Here is a 19,764-nt window from a genome sequence, read left to right as displayed (position 1 = left end):
CCAATAAGTTAGACCTCAGAAGGAAAATGTAAATCTCATTAATTCTTATTGTCCTAATAAATACAATGAATTTACTTCTTTCACTTTCAAAGGTGTGAAACTGATCTAGGTTAGTGGAACCACTATCTGATTTGATTAGGATCTTGAGCACAGAAACACAGTGAGTCTAGATGATGTAGAAATGAAAGAATAATGTCAGGAATTTGACTAATCTTCCCAGCTCCTCAGTTTTCAAAGACTGAAACATATCGGCCAGTGGTTCTCAACCTTTCTATTGCCGCAATCCTTTAATACCGTGGTGACACCCAACCATAACATTATTTTCGTTGCTACTTCTAACTGTAATTTTGCTACTGTTAATGAATCGTAATGTAAATATCTGTGTTTTCCGATGGTCTTAGGCGACTCTGCTAGTGGTTCTCAACCTGTGGGTCTCGAACCACTGCTGTAGAGCCTAAGACCATCGGAAAACACAGATATTTACATTACGATTCATTAACAGTAGCAAAATTACTGTTAGAAGTAGCAACGAAAATAATGTTATGGTTGGGGGTCACCACAACCTGAGGAACTGTATAAAAGGGTCATAGCATTAGAAAGTTTGAGAACCACTTATATAGACGGTATGGTATTTATTTCAGAACCAGATGATATGACTTAATTATAAAAGCTCCCTCTCAACACACTCTCTTACTTCATGGGATGTCTATGAGAGCATATTTTATACTTTGCCAGATAAGGTTGCAAACAATGGAAGGCTAGCTAGCATCCAGGAGAAGAGCAGACAGGGAGGTGGGTAGTATATGAGAAGGACACTTGGGATTAGGCAGATAAGTTTGAATTTTGACTCATGCTTTTAATGTGTGGAGCAATTAAATCTCATTGAAGCCTCAGTTTCCTAAATTGGAAACTAAGGATTATAATATCTGTCTGGAGGCTATGTTGTGAGAATCAAATTAAAAGAGCTTTACGCAGAGAGGGCAACTCTCTTAACTGAAACTTTCTTCCTTACCTTCTTAAAACGACTTTTTCCAAAATTTTCGGACATTTGCACTATTAGAGAACCTCTGTAATCATATATACTAAGGTGATAACAAAAGAAAGTAGATAAAAACACTAAGCAGGAGACAGTACAGAGTTTGACTCAGCTAGGTGTGTCATTAATACAAACTCACTAGCTTTGCAATCTTGATGTTAAATATCAAGCTAGTATTATTTTTTTTAAAATATATTTTATTGACTTTTTACAGAGAGGAAGGGAGAAGGATAGAGAGTTAGAAACATGATGAGAGAGAAACATCAATCAGCTGCCTCCTGCACATCCCCTACTGGAAATGTGCTTGCAACCAAGGTACGTGCACTTGATGGGAATCGAACCTGGGACCCTTCTGTCCACAGGCCAACGCTCTATCCACTAAGTCAAACAGATTAGGGCAAGCTGGTATTCTTATTACAAAAAGGAAATAATTCCTACTGTGTTGAGTGTTTGCTAAGTGTGGTAGCAAGGATTAAAACCACTTTTATGAGGCATCTGTACATGAAGTAAATAGATTGTGAGCAATATATATTGTTCAGATTTTTATTAACTAGAGCTCGTCTGTAGACTCATCTCCTATAGTAAATATCCCTTTTTCCATCCAAGGCTTTGAAAGGGTTATGGTGCCTTGATCACAAGTTAGGTTTAGCTGTGAAAATCTAGCTCCTAAGAACTGGAGTTAAAATTCTAGCTTTCAGATTTAAGTGGATAAGAATTCTAGGCCTGAATTTTGTTCATCTCCAAGAAGAGGAGGCTGGAATAAATAATTCCTAAGGTTCTCTGTAACTATAGTATTTTATGATCCAAATATCTTTTGCCTGAAGCAGCAGGTAATCCCTCACATGTTTAGCTTAACCTATTTCTCTATGGTTTAATTTCCACATTATATTTACTCTTATTTTTTCTTTAAAGGCAAAAGGACATAATTTCCATCACTTTGCAAACAAACTAATGTCTCTATTCTGACTTCCTGGTATTCCAGGGTATTAATGTATGGCACTTGAAAAGAGTATGGATTGTTTTTAATCCAGAAATTTAGTAATATTGTAGGTAGTAATAATGAGGATAATTATGATTCATTTTCAAGGCTTTTTGTGCCTCTAGGCCCTTGGTCACTGCATATGATAAAATGAAGCAAAATTAAAAATAAGATTAAGGTTTAACAGTTAAAAATACACTCTAATAGTAAAACACATTTTTGGTATTCATTCCTATCTTACATAGTGAACATTTAAAAATAAACAAAAATAAAAGATCCATTAACCAACAACAGAATTTTAATAATTATTAACTAGAAAGGAAATAAAATTAACTTGACCTTATCTTAGAGGTTGTCAGAGATCTACTCTGGTTATACAGGTAGGAAATATGTTGTGCATTATTAGTCCTCAGTTTCAGAAGTTCAAGCCCTCTTCAAAATCAGAAGTAAACCCTGTGAGAATTCATAATAAATGTGTGGATGCTATGAGCTTATGCATGCTATTTAGATTTAAATTATTTTGATCTTTTTTTTTTCATTTTTGAGCTCTCCTTAAACATATGTGCATCTTCCTCAACCCCTCCCCCACAACCCCCACCAGGCCTACTAAGTGCTTTTCAAATGTGTTCAAATCTAAATCGTATCCTGGCTACTTCTCTGACCTCACCTCCAGTTACTCTTCTCCTTTGCTCACTTTGTTCTAGCCACTCTTGAATTGTTTTATTTCCCTGAATGCACAGTTTGTCCATGACTCAGGGCTTTGACCATGCTGCTTCTGCCTGGAGCTCTCTCCCTCACATGTTGCCATCTCCACCCCAAATTTTTCATCTGCCTGGTCTTCCTGTCCTGCAACTCTCAACTTAAATAAGACTTCCTCTGAAAATTATTTCCTAAGCACCCAATGGACAGTATAATAGATTTCCCCCACCCACTGTTGTCTTTTATACCTATTGTCTCTTCTTGTGCACTACAATTTATAATGTGTAATTATTTGTTTATGTATTTAATGTTTAATTCCCTTAGGAGACAGTAACTTCTATGAGAGTCAAGAGTCATTTCTATATTACTAGTGTTAAATTATGCATGATTGAATAATGCATTAATGATCTATTGTGGTATTTCATTAGGGTTTAGAAATGTTAATTAGATATGGACTCTATCAGTAAAGAATTTATTTTCAAGTAAAAGGATAGGGTGTGAACATAAATATTGTTTAAAATGTAGAAAGTAGCCCCGGTCGGGTGGCTCAGTTGGTTGGAGCATCATTCAGTACATGGAAAAGTTGAACTTCAATTCTCATTCAGAACACATGCCTAGGTTGTGGGTTGTGGGTTCAATCGTCAGCTGAGGCACATATTGGAGGCAACTGATTGATGTTTCTCACATTGGTATTTCTCTTTCTTTCTCCCTTCTTCCTCTCTTTCTAAAATCAATTAAACACACACACACACACACATACCCTCACGTGAGGATAAAAAAAAAGTAATATATATATATATATATATATATATATATATATATATATATATACACACACACACACACACATACATACATACACACACTCATATCTCAAAAACCAGTGTAAGGAAGTTCTATATTAGTTCCTTAGGCAGCTATAACAAATTACTTACAAACATATTGACTTAAAACAATAGTATCTTATTCTCTCCCCAGATTTGAAGGCTGGAAGTCTAAATCATATTGCTGGCAGAGCTACTACAGGTGCTGAACTTGGTAAGTATGGGAGAGTGGACTATTTCTGACCAAGTCAGAGAAGGAAAGTTTAATGGAAGTAGTAGAAAAAATAATAATGAAGGTGAGTGAAGGGACTGACCTGAGGGCATGGTAAGATTAAATCATAAATGGGGTTAATTAGGTTTTACAATATCACAGGTATTAGTTAGGGATTTTTTATTAATTAACATAGAATTATTAAAGTTTTGTCTGAACAAAGATGGCATGATATTGGGGCTCCTGCTTCAGGAAATCTAATGGGGCAACAGTGTTTAGGATAAGCGGGTCTCCTTTCAGTCTTTCTAGGACAGAGATACCAAAGAATAAAAATTAATAAGACTCAGACACTCACTGGACACCTGAGGGGGTATGGGAGATGGGAGAAACAAAGGGAATAGTATATTTTGATCCAAGAGACCTGGAGAACTGGGGTGAAGAAAATTAGGATAATCAAAAGGAAGATAGTTGAAACCGGTTTGGCTCAGTAGTAGAGCGTCGATCTGTGGACTGAAAGGTCCCGGTTCGATTCCAGTCAAGGGCATGTACATTGGCTGCGGGCACATCCCGGCTGGTCGATGTTTCTCTCTCATCGACGTTTCTGGCTCTCTATCTCTCTCCCTTCCTCTGTAAAAAATCAATAAAATATATATATATTTTTAAAAATCAAAAGGAAGATGATTTTTAAGTAGGAGAAAAAATTCAATGTTAATCTATTGCCTCTGAGGGACTGATATGATATTTGGTTGAAGATTTAAATAAGGATATTATAGATACAGGACTGGAGTTTGGGAATGATATCAGGACTAGAGATACAAATGTGTGGGCTAACAATAGTGAAATAAGTAAAGTCATGCAATTCTGAAAAGCAGTGTCAAATCGTGTAACAGACATATTTCCCTACTATCTCTACCATTTACCCTTTGGATGTCCTGGACAAATTGCTTAATCCCACCATCCCCTCATATGTAAAAAAGGTGAAAAATAATATTGTCCCTCAGTGAGGATTACATGAGTTGAGTATATAAAATACCTATCATCTTTAGATTTGCTTTCATATTTTGGTGGCATTTCCCAGTAAGAAATACTATATTTATTTTGTAGTCACTGTCTTGAAAATAGGTAACACAGTTTTTATAAATCATTTTCCTTTGATTCTGTTTTATTAAAAGCATTTTGACTCTGATCTTTGAAAGTGATTTCATGACCTACGAATGGGTTGCAGCCCACACTCTGGAAAACACTTGTCTCAACCAGCATCCTATAATCAAATCATACCATTACTTCTCACTGTTCCCTCAACTTTCATTTTTATTACTCCCTCTCCTTGAGCTGCTTGTTAATATCATATTACTTCTTGATGGTCCAGAAGAAATAATAACTATTTACTTCCTTTACTCTACCCATATAACACTTTGTCTAGAAAAATATTTATCTATTGCTCAAATGGATTATAAACTTCTTGATGATAGGAAACAGGTGCTATGTATCTATGTATCCTGGAGAAATGGTTTGTTCTTAATTGGTACATAGTAAATTTTAATTCATTATTATCGAGAAAAGAGAGGGAAGGTCTGGGGAGAGAATCTTGAATACCTACTTCCAAGGCCCTGCTCTGGCCTCCTCGGGCTCTAATTCTCCCTAAATCTCTATGTGCCAAAGCTTCCTTGGAAAATTTTAAGGCACAACATTGTGACTCCTTGTTTAGGACACAAAGACAAGGCCAGTAATTTTTTGGACACATTGACTTTAGCTTGTTTTGGGGTGTGAAAAGGTCTGGAGGAGATAAAATAAATTTGAGGAGAAAACTAAGACATATCTGGGGCTTAGCTTTGGGTAAAATAATAAAAACATTCCTACTCTGGTCTCTTTAGATTGCTAAATGACAGAATCCAATAAAGGAAACCTGAAATAAATTACCAGAGCAAGTATTTCATTTTAAATTATTAAAGTTTATTTCATTTTTTTTTCAGGCCCTAAAAAACTTCTCTGATGTAAATGACCCCTGGCAACAGTGACATTCTGATACCATATGTGATACACACAATTGTGGAATCTGAGTTCCATTTCACAATGACTCTGTTCTGATTACTGGTTTCACCATGCCTACCAGCCAAATTAAACTACTGGTTTCTATTGGTCCTCTGCCCACTTTGTAAATCATCATAAAGAATATTAAGTCAATCAAGTAAATTTGCCTCCAAGTGACTTGTACAAACTGATGTATGATATCAAAATGTACAGGAAAAAATACCTTTTATATATGAATTTTGGGCTACACGGTAGAAGGAAATACAGTTCAATTGGTTTCATAAAATGAGCCAAAAGCAATTTGCTCCTCAAGAAATACTGCTCAGTCCTGAATGTAAAGGAAACATCCAAGTCCCAGAGTCTAAATTTCAATCTACTCTCAGGCCTAGATTCTAAGGATGATGTATTTTGGTGGTCAGTATGTATGAGGAACCTGTATGCCCTACACTGGGTCTCTTTTTACTTATTTTAAAATTAGGTGATTAAACTTTTATTTCTTATATCCTTTCTACCTATAATGTTTGATGATGCTCTGCCCTTAAATCCCTTTTACCTCAATTTTTAATCTTAAAAAATGTGAAATATATTTATAAAGTTCTTTGATATCTTTCAATGTTACTCAATATGATAACAGCACTACTCACTAAACCTGAGTTTTATCATTTTAGTTCTGCCTCAGAGGCTGTTTTATGAGAGCCTTAATTTATATCACCAGAAGCTAATTTAATAAAAATAAAGGAACTCCTTTGGAGCTAAATTAAAACTGGTGGGGAGGGCAGAGACCCTTATGCAAAACAAACAAACAAACAAACAAACAAACAAACACCAGAAGGCTAAACTTAGAAGAGGGTCAAATGGTTCTGAGTTCTAAAAAATGTTGTGCCAAGAACCTGGTCCTGCCTTTTTACGCCCTGAAAGTAGGAGTTTCTAACGGCAAGCTCCCAAATCTCTGGCTTCTTGACCCAATATCTGTTGTACCATTTTCCCTATTTCCTTGAAGCACAACTCACTTGCATGGCAATTAGACAAACAGGTGCAGAGCATCATCCATCCTGATTCAGGGAGATTTATCTTTAGAGACAACTCCAGTGTCTGGGGTGCAAGACACACAGCTTAGAAAACAATTGAACACCGTTTTACAAAGAACAATATGGTATGAATGGGCACATCTCATTCTGGTCAGGAAAAATCAATGTAAAGTAAAAAAGGAGAAGGACTGGGAGACAGATGCCTAATATGAGATGATAAGCACTAGGTTTGTCTTGGACAAATTCCTTTATAATTTTCTTCCCGTCAAAAACTGTATTCAACTGCTCTTCACAATAATTTTCTGACAGAATGCATCCTAAAGTTTTATAATGGGGATTATAAAAAAGAATAAGAAATGGACACTTCTTTTAGAGGCCTTACCATCTATGTGTTTGAACTGTTGTACTTATGACAAAAATAACAATAACCATCATTTATCCAGTCATACACTAGGCACTGAGCTGAGTGGGCAATATGCATAAGCCACCAAAGTTCCTCTGGAGACCCTGACATTGAGGTTATGCATCAGTTCTTAAAAAAAAAAAAAAAAAAAAAAAAAAAAAAAAAAAAAAAAAAAAAAAAAAGGACCTAACAGGAATTCAAACAATAGGCAGAGATATTTAACAACTTGGGGGCTGTCTATCGTCAACACACAAGAATCATAGTCAATAACGAAAGAGTGCAGTGAACCAAAAGTTAAAATGGAAAAAATCCTGTGAATCACCTTTTGTGTCCTCTGTTGGACAGGCACTGGGATACTCTGAAATCTACTGAATTACCCCACATGTGGCATCCCAAGAATGACTCAAACAGATGAATTTTATTTAAGGGCTTTAAGATTTTTATAGCAAAAGACCTTGCAATACATTAAATTGCAAAATTTAGGAAGACATCATAACCCTCTGCATATCACTACCAAAATCCACATTTTTATTTTAAATTTAAAATAAACAGATTGACTTTCCTTGTAGTATTTCACAACCTTTGAGTGCAGCATTAAAATGCTTTTCTTTTTTCCCCCCCATGAATGATAAGCTTCTGTTTTCTTATCCTGGGCGTCTGAATCTTTTATATGCTCGGGTCCTATTCATTGCCTGTTATTCAGACATTGAAATCCCAAATGTTAATTGTTCTTCCAAGTACATTGACAAAACAGCAGCTAAATAAGGGTATACCAGACTGTGGTAGACTCTGACATGCATTTATGGAACAATGGGGCTCTGAGAGACAGCCTTGTAGCTCACGGGAAGACATAAGATGTGCTATTTTGACTGTTTCATAGCAGAATGGGGAACACACGCACACAAGGGAATTATGCATTTTACTTAGTTTTGCCCAAAGTCCTCAAGGCAACGGAATCTTGTGATGTCATCATGAACTTTCCATTTCCATTGACACAAAGGCTAAACATTTCTAATGACATCACAAAGAAAAAAGGAATTTACTTTGATTCCATAAAAAACCTGTTACCCTCATTGAGATTTGTAAAAAAAAAAAAAAAAAAAAATGCAAGAATCCTTCCTGACAGGGTGAATGTCACTGTGCTGATGCACAGTGGGTGACACCCTCCCTAATGCAATTCAAACCAGCCAAAAGAAAGGATTCGCAATTTAGGCTGGGTAAAAAAGACATACTGAATATTGAGCCCAACAAGCTTTCTTTTTTTAAAAGAAGAAAATCATTTAAATGTATATTTCTTCAGGAGCAGTAAATTTTTTACTCATGTCTGGTACTACATTAGCAATATTTTTGTCCTTTATTGAACTGGTCACCAAAACACAGAGGAAGATACAGGAAGCTTTCACTTACAGGAATGCAGTGCAGCTCAATCTTTTGTTTTTAAGGTGCAGTGATTTCAGTCTCTAAATGTAACTTCAGGCAGCCTGAAAAGAAACAGGTTAAAATCTCTTTCAGTTATAATTGGTATTTCAGATTTAATTAAAAATTAAACTTTCATAATGTTTCACCATCCAAAGCAATGCATTATCAGTCAAGCGTGACTTTTTTTTTCTGTTAAGAAAAAAAATAACCCTCTTCCCACAGTAGATTTTTAATGAAAAGAGAAGGATCTAAAGAGGAAAAAAGCAATTCTGAAAAACAAAATATGCCTCCATGTTAAGGACTTCATAATGATATGACTAGAAGCTCAGTGCCTCTCAATTTTTAACAATATTCTGTTTTAAAAATAAAAACTCCTAAACAATTTCACAGCCTAAAGATTACATAAAATATTAATTTCATAGAATAAAGACAAAAATCTATGATCACATGTTAAAGTAAATCATGACTTTAAACAGAATTGGAAAAAATGTTAGACACACTACTTTCAAATAAGTGAATAGGTGGTGAGGCTAATGGTGAAGTGGAGATAAATGGACATATTTAGCAATACAAAATGCCCACTGCAATGCATTGTGGGTTTACCTTGCCCCATACCACACATAGTATACACTGTCACAGCCAGTGCTGTTTGAAGCAGCACGGGAAGACCATCAGGATTTGAACCAAACCTCCTTGCTTAAATAACTGCAATCACATTTTTAATGTGTACTTCTAATCTTCAAATTAAGAGTCCAAGCATTAAAATCCCCAAGTAAGTCATAAATATTTGGGCTTTAAATGTGATACTATTTTTTCAATCCTTTCTTCATACAATATCCTCTATAAAAAAGATAATAGTTAAAAAACAAAGCACACACACAGACAGGATTAAGTCATCCCTATTTTTAGCTTCAAATAACTGACATGACATGATTTAGAAAAATATAGTTTTTAAATGTAAAATGGAGACAATACAATTATATTCCTTTTACTTTACAGCATGGCAGTACATTTTTTTTATATGCTTATAAAACTAAAGTGGTGTGTTTATGTTCACCTTCATATTTTTGCAAGGTAATATATTAATATTTCCACATATGAGAGCATGATCATAAATCCCCCCTGAAATTGCAAATATTATTAGAAAATGCATCTAGTTCTCACTTGTAAATTCTGTTTTCTTTTTCCCTTGAAGCATATGGAGGAATATTTTGAGTATTGTGTCTATTTGATGTATATAGATTTTAAATGCAAATTGGTTTAGATTCACTAAATCTATCCATGAATGGATCAAAAAAAAATCACTGACATTGACTAAACTTTTCCCCTGTTTCTCATATGCCTGAATCAGACTAAAAATGTACCAGTATAAAGACAGAAATTATGAAGGCGTCACCAGGGACAACTGAATGAGAGGAGGGGAGTGCGTACATTTCATAATAAGGCAACAAAACATTCATAATAGAAACTGACAAAAATAACCCAGGCTTAGAAATTGTATGTGATAACAATAATGCCCAATAACTGATTCAGAAATGTAAAAACTGCCCACCTCTACTTAAATCTGAATCACCAATTGGTATTATTCTATTCACCACTCAAATATGTTTAGTGAGACTAATTCACTGTCTAGTTCAGACAAGAAAAAGTGATGGAAACCCTATTGTATATTTAGATATAAATGATTTAACTGACAACTAGCAGTTCAATTTAATCAGTCGGATTTCCTTTTCTTAATTCACCAGATGTGGAGTGAACTTAACTATTGGTTCAAAATAATAACGCCATTTCTATGAATAGTCAGTTACATTCTTTACCTCTCCTCACAGCATTCCTTCTCTGATCTTTCTCTTTACTTCTCTGTTTCTGCCTTTTTTCCTTACTTTCACTTTCTTCTTTATTTTCCCCCTCTTTTTTTCCCCTTGGTGAGGGTAATGAAGCTCAAAAATAACATCTTGTATCCTGTTGAGGGAAACTTGGTCACAACTCTCCTTCCAGATGACAAACTCATTCTTAAATGTCTGTTTCCCAATCCAAAGAAAACAGAGCAATTGAGAAAATAGAGACACAACATCACTTACCACTACCAACACCAACACTTTTAATTCCCATGCTACCTTCATCACAAGGAGGACTGAAGTTTATTTACATTATCCCCTAACCTCAAATAGAACCACAAATAAGACTAATAACAGGACCATTTTGTGGCACTCAGGCAAACGGCTGGGCAAAACAGATGGATCTTACTTTGCGCCAGGACTCAAAAAATACAGTCGCCAACTCACTGTTGGCGACTACATATCTTGGCCCAAAGATGGACCTGGAAGTGAGACCAGTTGTCTTTGAATGCTGTTCCTATTCATATCTGCCTCATGAGAAAACCATTAACTCTGTCACTATGTAGTGGGGTTAAGTATTGGGTAGAAACTGTTTGGAAAGATGATCATCAAAGAAATGCAATATTCTGAAGGCATGTCAGATTAGATTAAGGAACATAAACCTTATTTTTGGCACTACTGTCTACTTATCAACTTCCTGTTTGTTTTCTTTTTAAGTTCAGTACTATTCACTAAAACCACCTCTAAAATAGATTTCCAGAGTATGTGTCATCACAAAAGAAGAATTTGCTCCTGACATTTCAGGTTCCAAAATTTGTTACATTTTTTCAAGTTACCCAGATCTGTCTTAGTCATTATATTATTGACCACCATTTATCAAAATTCCTTAATTAGGACCAAACTGTGTAAGGCTTTAGATTACAATCAACACCCAGTGATGCACTGGGATACAGCTCAGTAATCAATGCAAACTACAAAGCACAGAAGAATGCTTCTCTTGGCAGAGACCCTTTAGCAAAAGAATTGTATATTCTGCAGTAAAGATTCTAAATGGCTTTCCAGAGAAGGAACAAATGTATTATATTACAGTAACCTATTGTATATAAAAAAAAAAGTCCCCAAATAATTTTTTTTTAAATGAAGGGGGGGGGGGCAGGTGATCAATCAACTATAGATCTTAACATTGACCAGGAACAAAGGATTGCTTTGACTACACATCCTACTTTGCAAAATTCTCATATAGATAGATATCCTAATGCAGGCACTTCTGTTAATGCTCTCCCATCTATTCACCATTTATTGTAACTTACTCAGATTGTTTCTGAGTGTTCACTCATCTATGATTCATTATGACCTTGTTTAGATTTGATTTTTTTAGAGAGAGAAACATTAATCAGATATCTCCCAGATATGCCCCGACCAGAGATCAAACCACAAAACCTAGGATGGTGTCTTTACCTAAAATCAAACCGTCAATATTTTGGCATAATGGACGATGCAACAACCAACTGAGCCACCAGCCAGGGCCAGATTTTACACTTTTTCCCCTCAGATGATTATATTTTTCCATTGATTTTTAGAGAGAATAGAAGAGAGAGGGAAAAACAGAGAGAAATACTGATGTGACAACAAAACATCTATTGGTTGTCTCCTGCACAAGCCTGACCAAGACCAAAGCCAGGGAGGAGCCTGCAACCAAGGTAGGTGCCCTTGACTATAATCAATCCCAGAATCTTTTGGTCTGCAGGCCAACACTCCATCCAATAAGCCAAACAGGCTGGGGCCAAATTTGATTTTTTTTTTTATTTTATTTAAAAATATATATATTTTATTGATTTTGTACAGAGAGGAAGGGAAAGAGATAGAGAGTTAGAAACATCGATGAGAGAGAGTTATCGATCAGCTGCCTCTTGCACACCCCCTATTGGGGATATGCCCGCAACCAAGGTACATGCCCTTGACCGGAATCGAACCCGGGACCTTTCAGTCCCCAAGCCGACGCTCTATATTCATTGAGCCAAACCGGTTTTGGCGCCAAATTTGATTTTTAAGAGTCAAGGCTTTTTCTGTGGTCAGCAAAGAGAGTGGATTATATTTTAATTATTTCTCTCTCTCTTTTTTTTTTCTTTTCACTTAAAACTTTTTATTATGAGAAATCTCAAACATATGCAAGAATAGTGAGGAAAGTAAAATGAACTACCATGTACTCATCACCCATACTCAATGTTAACTGACATAAACTGTAAAAGGTAATTCTCTGAACTTACAATTACATTGCATTGATCTGTATGCCAGTACTATTCTCTTTTTTAAATAAAGTTTTTATAGTAATTTTTAAAACCAGAAGTGTAAGTCATCTAAATTTGTCCTCCTTTTCAAATTATCTTACTGTTCTGGGTCCTTTGTATTTTTATATAGATTTTAAGATCAGTTTGTTAATTTCTATAAAAATGCTTTTATTATTCCGTTTTAACTTTTTTATTAAGGTATTACATATGTGTCCTTATCCTCCCATTGCCTCTCCCAAACCCCACTCATGCCCTCACTGCCCTGGTAGCTGTGTCCATTGGTTATGCTTATATATAGGCATACAAGGCCTTCAGTTGATCTCTCCCACTTACCCCCACTGTCCCCTACCTTCCCTCTAAGCATCTGATCAATGCTTCTCTGTCTCTGGGTCTGTTTTTGTTCATCAGTTTATGTTGTTCATTATAATCCACAAATGAGTGAGATCATGTGATATTAATCCTTTTCTGACCGGCTTATTTTGCTTAGCATAATTGCTTTCCAGCTCCATTCATGCTGTTACAAATGGTAGGAGTTCCTTCCTTTTTATAGCAGCATAGTATTCCATTGTGTAGATGTACCACTGCTTTTTAATCCACTTATCTGGTGATGGGCACTTAGGCTGTTTCTAAATCTTAGCTATTGTAAATTGTGCTGCTATGAACATAGGGGTGCATATGTCCTTTCTGATTGGTGTTTCTGGTTTCTTGGGATATATTCCTAGAAGTGGGATCACTGGGACCAAAGGGACTTCCATTTTTAGTTTTTTGAGGAAACTCCCTACCGCAGGGACTGGATGCCAGCAGCCAGGGTTGTGCCTTGCAGCAGCTCAGAGAAACATCCAGAAGCCTCCTGCCAGGGAAGCAGGCTCAGGGGACTTTGTACACTGGATCAGTGCGACTGCAGTGATGGAAGGTCAGCAGCCAAGCACAGGCATGTGCAGGTTTCTGCTGTCGGGGCCTTGCGCCCTTGGTTGGATACCAGTGCACCCAATGGCTGCTCACAGAGGCAGCCAGGAGTCACCTGCTGGGGCGGCAGCCTCAGGGGGCCTGTGTGCTGAAACCATGTGACCGCAATGTCAGTGAGTAGGCAGCTGGGAAGTTTGAATTTCTACTGCCAGGACTGTGTGCCCTTGTTTGGATATGAGCATGCCCAGCAGGGGCTAAAGGGGGCACCCAGGACCACCTATAGGGGCAATAGGCTCAGTAGGCCTGCATCCTGGAAACGCACAACTGTGGTGTCTAGAGCTCAGCAGCCAGGGAGGGGGAAGTCCCAGTTTTTGCTGCCTTGCACCCTTGGTTGAATTCGCGAATGCCCTGTGGGAACTCACAGAGGCACCCAAGAGCCGCCTTTAGGGCGATGTGCTCAGGAAGCCTGCATGCTAGAAAAGTGCAACTGTGGTGTCTGGAAGTCAGCAGCTGTGGAGTGGGAAGACTCAAGTTTTTCTGCCAGGTACTGCACCTCTGGTTGAATTCACGTATGCCCAGTGGCAGCTCACAAAGGCACCCAGGGCCCGTTTGCCAGGACAGTACACTCATGCACTCAGATGGGCCCTAGCACTGAAGCTGCATGACCGAGGTGTGAGTGGGCAGGCAGCCGTGTTAGGGGAATTCCAAATTTATACTGCCGGGGCTGTGCACCCTTGTTTGGGTAAGAGAGTGCTCAGCGGGGGCTCACAGTGGCACCCAAGAGCAGCCTGTGGAGCTCAGGAGGTGCAATTGAGGTGTCCAGAGGTTGGCAGCTGGGAAGGATTGAAGTCTCACTGCTGCAGGAGGTGGGCATCCTGGGGTCTGCAGGTCTGCGGTAAAACAGCAGGATTTTGACTGTAGTGACTTCACAGGTAGTGTCCAAAGCCCGTCTGGTTGGTGATGCTGATGAGTTCCTAGAAAAGGACACTCTCCCCTTCAATATGGCGTGGACTCCATGTCCAAGCCCTGCAGTCTGGGGAGTGCCCACAGCGGTGGTAGGTGCTCCCTGGCCAAAAGAGCCTGGTATGCCAGCCCCTGATACTCCTGCTGGATGTAACTGTCCCCACTCACTCACCCACACACCACACATATCAATACACTCTCCTTTCACCCCCTCTTCATTCTGCCAGCTGCCATCTTCTCCCCTCTCACCTTTATTATTTTTGATGCTATAGTGAGAATTGTTTCTTAGTTTTATTTGTTGCTAGTATATATGCAGAGTGGCCAGATTATTATGATCTCTAAATACATAATAATGTGGCCACTCAGTGTGTGTGTGTGTGTGTGTGTGTGTGTATGTGTGTTTGGACACACATACACACACCGAGTGGCCACATTATTATGCATGTGTGTATGTATATAAATACATACATATATATGTACATGTATATACATATATATGTGTACATACACACACACTATATTTATTTATTTATTTATTTATTTATTTATTTATTTATTAGATGCCTGGTGTATGAATTTGTGCATGAGCTGGGTCTGGCCAGCCTGGCAGGGGGAGGGGACATGGGCGCTGGCTGACCTACCTGCTGGTCGAACTCCTGGTGGAGGGGACAATTTTCATATTAGCCTTTTATTATATAGGATATATACTGAGTGGCCAGATTATTATGCATTCAAAGATAATAATAATCTGGCCACTCAGTGTATATATTCTAAGAAATTGGACAACTTATATAAATTGGTCTAATTTCTAAAAGTACATAAATTACCGTAACTAATTCAAGAAGATATAGAAAATCTAAGTAGACCTACAACAGTAGAGATAAAATTAAGTCACCCTATGAAAAAAACTCTGGATGCAGAAGGCTTCACTGTTCCAATTTGGTAGTTATAGAATAAATAATACAAATATTTCTTTAACTTTTCCAAAAAATAGAGGAAGAAGAGACTATTCAGTCTGAGAAGAGTATTACCCTGAGACCAAAGCCAATCAGAGCCACTAAGGAAAACACACACTCAAACAACACACACACACACACACACACACACACACACACACACACAAAATATCCCTCATGAATATAGATAACACAATATCAAAAAAATATTTACAAACAAATTATAACAATCTATAAAAGTATTGTATACCAGACATATAGGATTTGGCCCAGGAATGCAAGGTTAGTTCAACATCCAGTAATCAATTAATGTAATATACCATACTAGGGGCTCACTGCACAAATTCATATACCTTGAAAAGAACTGTGGTCTGTGAGGCTTCAGTGGGCACAGGGACAGGTCTAGGTCCATTCTTCGCACCCCTGCCTGGCTCCTACCACTGGAGCACCAGATCCCCTGTCTGCCAACAGCCCCACTCCAGCTGCCACCACTCCCACACACTGATGGCACCAGCCCCGCACACATCCTTGAAGGCGCAGAACAATTGGGGCGGGTGCCAGTAGCTGGTATGAGTAGGATCGGCACTGTCAGCAGGTACAAGTGGCAGGCTGCTGCCCCAATCACCCCTCAGAAACAAGGGGAGGTGAGAAGCCCTCAGGAGTGAGAGGGGTTGGCAGCTGCTGCTCACACTCACCGAAGGTGCTGGCAGCGAGTGTAAGTGGGGCTATCACTGGCAGCAGGTGCTAGAGGCGGCTGCTAGCCCCAATCGCATCTCAGGAGCAGGAGAGGTGGAGAAGCCCTTAGGAGAAATCGTGTAGGCAGCTGTGACTCACACTTGCTGATGGCATCAAACGATCAGAGCCTGCGGACAGGCATTGGCAGCGGGTGCGAGCAGTGGCTCCGGCGCCAGCAGCAGGTGTAAGCAGGGCCAGCACCAGCAGCAGTGCGCAAGAGCAAAGAATTCTCAGTAACCACCAGAGGCTTACCACGATGACAGACTAGCACCCTGCCTTAGTCTGGCATCCCCGCTCAGCTACTCCACCATCCTACCACAGCCCATGCCCACCATGTTCCATGCTCTATCACCTGCTGCCAACACCTGCCATATTATGCGCACATCCCCTGGTGGTCAGCGCATGCTGTTCTGTTGTTCTGCTGTTTGATCTATTTGCATATTAGGGTTTTATATATAGATTAGTAAAGTAATTGAGAGAACAATGTGACTATCTGAATAGAGACACAAAAAACATTTGAGAAAATCCAGTATCTACTCATGGTAGTAACTTTCAACTTCTGCAAACTGATAAAGGGCATCTATGAAAAACAGCTAACATCATACTTAATGATGAAAGACTGAGTTAACGAAAATTAGGAGCAAGGCAGAGTGTGATAGCTCTTCTATTCAACATTGTACAAGGGGTTTATGTTCAGAGAGATAGAAAAAAAATAAAGAAAAAGAAAATGCAAGGAAAGAGGGAAAACAGAACAGAAAAGAAAGAAATCAAATGCATCTAGATTGAAGAATAAACAAATATTTTTATTTCCAGAAAATATAGTATGTAGAAAATTTTACGGATTGTATTCACACACACTTGTATATAGACATACAGAAATAAATGAGTTCAGCAAGTTCACTGGATACAAGAGCATTATACAATATCAATTATATTGATATTGTATATACACTGAGTGGCCAGATTATTATGCATTCAGAGATCATAATAATATGGCCACTCAGTGTATGTTCATATTATTACCTTTTAACCCTCTTAATTTCTATGGAGTCTAATTTAATTCCTGGTTTTAGTATCTGTTATCTTCTCTAACTTTTTCTTTGGTCACTTTAGCCAAAGATCTGGTGACCTTTTAAAAAAATCAACTTTTATTTTCATTGATGTTCTCTATTATTTTCAATTTCATTGATTTGGGCTCTAATCTTTATTATTTCCTTCCTTTGTATTTTGTTATGCATTTATACCTTATGTATTTTTACCTACATAATTATATTATTAATTATATTTATTTCTCTGGGTGGATTTGAGTTACTTTTGATGTCACTTCCTTTCAATCTAAAATATTTCCTTCAATGTTTCTTAAAAGGCCAATTTACTAGCCACAAATTACCTCAGGCTTTGTTTAACTTAGAATATATCTTTAATTTACATTCATTATTGAAGAACAGTTTTGATGGATATAAAATTCTTAATTGTCACAATCTATTTTCATCATTTTTCTTCAGCACTTTAAATATGTTATCCCTCTGTTCTCTGACTTTAATTGTTTTTGATGAGAAATCAATTGTTAATCATAGTGCTGACCCTCTATTGAACAAGTCTTTTTTCTTCTGCTTCTGTCAAGAATTTCTCTTTTTCTTTGGCTTTCAATGTTTGACTATCTTTTGTCTATGATTGTATCCTTTTGTGTTTTTATAATTGGAGTTTGTTTATTGAGCTTCGTAGATGTGTAGATTGTTATTCATCATTTCTGGCAAGTTTTTTGGGCATTATCTCTTTCTGCCTTTTCTTCCTTTCCTCCTCTACTTTTTCCCCCCATTACACATATTTTAGTATGTTTGATGGTGTCTAATCAATTTCTGAAGCTACACACTGTCTTCCATTATTTTATTTTATTTTCTATTCAGAAAATTGGTTGGTTTCTACAGATTTATAAAATTCACTGACTCTTCTGACATAAAATTTGTTCTTAAGTCTCTTTGGAATATATTTTTTCTCATTTTAGTGGTTGTACTTTTCAACTCCAGAATTTTAATTTGTTTCTTTTTTTAAAAAAATTATATAATTACATTGATACTCTTTATTCAAAGAATAATTATAGTAATATATTTAATTATTTAACAAAGTTTACTTTAGTTATTTGAACATATTGAAAATAGGTGCTTTCAAGTATTTGTGTACTAAATTCAACTTCTGCTCTCCATGCTGAGAGATCCAGAGACAGTTTCTCTTGACTGCTTTTTTAACAAGGTATGAGTTACAATCCTGTTTCTGTGCATGTCTCACAATTCTAGAATAGGAATTCTGGCTTCTGATAATCCCTCCAGGGGGGTTGTTGCATTTGTTGCTGTTTATTTACTTTTTTGTTTGTTCACTTATTGATTTCCCAGACTAATTCTGTTCATCCATTGATGTCTCTGATCAGTTTTTATGATGCCTATTTTTATTTTTCAGTTAGGACTTGCCCTTCTGTCAGCAGTTTGTTGCTTACATCCAATGACTTGTCAAAAGTTTTACTTAAACACCTTGGACGAATAAGCTAACACCCTTTGCAGTTGGACATGCGTATGGGTTGGGTTTTGTATTCAAAGTTTAAGCGGTTTACAAGTCTTCCTTGGCTGCTACATTCCACTGGGTTATCTCAATCTCCTCTTTTCCGAAAGCCTTAGGGTCAGCCTGGGGTATATGGATATCTTGAACCCTCTCTGGCATTTCCTGGAATACGTGTGCAGTCTTCCAAACCACCAATGATATGTATTAGCTGTGATTGGACCACTATACCCGTCTCCTTTTCCAATTCTCCTTGTTAAATTTCTGGCTAATATGCCAGTCTATGGCCTATCTCAGTGGTCAGCAAACTGCAGCTCTTGAGCCACATGCGGCTCTTGGCCCCTTGAGTGTGGCTCTTCCACAAAATACCACAGCCTAGTGAGTCTATTTTGAACAAGTGGTATTAGAAGAAGTTTATTTGGCTCTTAAAAGAAATTTCAATCGTTATACTGCTGATATTTGTCTCTGTTTGACTAATGAGTTTGCCAACCACTGGTCTATCCCAGCATGAATTGCAACCTTGTACTGTTTACACTCCTTGCTTGTTTACCACTGAGATTGCTATAGCTTCTGCAAGCTCCTAGGAATATGTGCTTTTTCATGTCCTACTCTATTAAGTCAGCCCTTCAGCAGTGAAGTTGTGGCTTTTCATGTCTTCCCCCGCCTAGCAGTTCTCAACTTATGGGCTGCTGTAGAGCCTAAGAACATCGGAAAACACAGATATTTACATTATGATTCATAACAGTAGCAAAATTACAGTTATGAAGTAGCAACAAAAATAATTTTATGGTTGGGGGTCACCACAACATGAGGAACTGTATTAAAGGGTCGCAACACTAGAAAGGTTGAGGACCTCTGTAAAGCATCTTCATTTCTTTTAGAATAAAAAATGAACATC

The 19,764-nt window shown here is 37.5% G+C and overlaps 1 protein-coding gene across 13 annotated transcripts in view; it reads right to left on the bottom strand.

Moving 5' to 3' along the window:
• Nucleotides 1–19,764, bottom strand: part of ZBTB20 (zinc finger and BTB domain containing 20) — an 818,830-nt gene that overhangs the window by 513,816 nt on the left and 285,250 nt on the right. For all 13 annotated transcript variants that reach the window (XM_084873935.1, XM_084873937.1, XM_084873945.1 and 10 more), the window contains one exon: nt 8,619–8,692. The gene's annotated coding sequence lies outside the window, so the exon portion shown is untranslated. The remainder of the gene's footprint in view (nt 1–8,618; nt 8,693–19,764) is intronic.

Source organism: Pipistrellus hanaki (genome assembly GCF_964339955.1).
Source record: "Pipistrellus hanaki genome assembly, chromosome: 2".
Classification (NCBI taxonomy): Eukaryota; Metazoa; Chordata; class Mammalia; order Chiroptera; family Vespertilionidae; genus Pipistrellus; species Pipistrellus hanaki.
This window is presented reverse-complemented; position numbering and strand designations above follow the sequence as displayed.